This window comes from Octodon degus, unplaced genomic scaffold (genome assembly GCF_000260255.1).
Source record: "Octodon degus isolate 3935 unplaced genomic scaffold, OctDeg1.0 scaffold00045, whole genome shotgun sequence".
Taxonomy (NCBI): Eukaryota; Metazoa; Chordata; class Mammalia; order Rodentia; family Octodontidae; genus Octodon; species Octodon degus.
The window spans coordinates 6,390,860-6,392,833 of NW_004524621.1; positions in this window are offsets into that span (position 1 = coordinate 6,390,860).

Consider the following 1,974-nt stretch of genomic DNA (forward strand, 5'->3'; position numbering starts at 1 on the left):
GGCATGTGGTGCTGGGGGATTGAACCGCGGTCCCTGTGCTTTGCCAAGCTTGTTCCAAGTAGGTGCTTTAGACCACTGAGCCATCTCTCCAGCCGAGCTGGGGTAATTTAAATAGGCCAGTCACAAAAAGATAAACAGCTAAACAAGGTTCTGCACATCTGTAATCTCAGCACTATGGCAGGCTGAGGAAGGAGGAGCAAGTTGCCCAGGTTGGGTAACTTAGAAATTTAGTGAGATCCTGTCTTAAAATATTTTTTTTTTAATTTGTATTTTCATTAGTTACTGCTGCAGTATGTAATGAACTTTCATTCATTACATCCTATTCATCATGGGGAATTGGTATGTGTTCATATCTTATTTGTGTGTGTGTGGTACTGGGGATTGAACTCAGGACCATGTGAGCTTGCCAGGCAGGCACTTATTCTACTGAGCTATCTTCCCCATCCAATATAACGTATCTTAGTTCTTTTTATGTCCTTTCCTCTCTTCCCCACTCCCTCCATCTCTTGGTAGCCTTCCCTAATAAGAGATACTATGGAATCTGTTTGCTTCCTAATATCTCTTGTTTTCCTCTTTAAATTATTTATCCTTTGGGTTTTTCATATGAGAGACTATGGTATGTTTAAATCCATGTGGTCTAATTTATTTCACTCAACATTATGGTCAAGAAAATATTTACACTCTTTCAGGTCCTCCTTTCCAAGATAACAAAGAAAAGAAGGAACAATGGTCATGCCAAAAAGGGCCTTGGTCACGTGAAGCCTCTTCGCTGCACAAACTGCGCCCCGTGTGTACCCAAGGATAAGGCCATTAAGAAGTTTGTAATTTGGAACATAGTGGAGGCTGCCGCCGTCAGGAATTTTTCTCAAGTGTCTTTCATGGTTATGTGCTTCCCAAGCTGTCTATGAAGCTTCATTACTGTGTGAGTTGTGCCATTCGCAGCAAAGTGGTCAGAAATCGATCTCATGAAGTCCACAAGGACCAAACTCTTCCACCCTGATTTAGACCTGCGGGTGCTGCCCCATGACCTCCACCAGAACCCATGTAAGGGGACTGGGTCTTAATGGACTGAAGAAAACTCTCTTGAGAAAGAAATAATAAATTGAATGTTACACTTTATACAGCATGTTGAATATACCTGCCAGAGGTGGGTTCGGTTAATTCAACCTATCCAAGTTTAAGTTGATACTCTGAAAATGAATAAAGAGGAACACACCGGAAAAAAAAAATATTTGCAGAATATGCACCAAAGGAGATGATAAATTTAAATATTTTGCTACCAAAAAAAAATCAGAAGGCATCCTTGTCATTTTCCTACAAATGACTCAAGTACATCCTTCTTTATGGCAGAGTAGTACTCCATTGTGTGTGAATACCACAGTCTTATCCATTCATCTGTGGATGGACATAGAGGCCATGTCCATGATTTAGCTATTTGAATTGTGCTGCTATAAACATGAGTGTGATGGATGACTGAGGTATCTTTAACTGTTGTGTTTTGACACAGGATTTTGCTATATAGTTCAAGTTGGCTTTGAATTCACTGTGATCCCTGCCTCAAGTTGCCAAGAGCTAGGATTATAGGCGTGTGCCACTGCAGCCTGCTCTTCTCTCATATGTTTAGTTGCATTGTCATGGCTGCCTCAGTGTCCTAAATGGATTCAAACTATCTGTTTGTCTTTCATGGTCATTTTGACTACAAAGGGGCCAGAGGTCATACTTTTGCCTTTCTGTCGGATGGCATTCAGCCCCTATTTCTGATCATTCCTGCTAAAGAGACTTGATCTTAGCCAAAAGTCTGAGCTGGTAAAGAAATTTACAAAAGAGGGCTTCCAGAACTGTTCCAGAAGGTATATGCTCAGTATAGAAACATTCTTTCCAATATTTCCAGTGATCCATCACACCCACAGCTGTCAAGATCCATGGACGTGGGCGAGAGAGAGAGAGAGAGAGAGAGAGAGAGAGAGAGAGAGA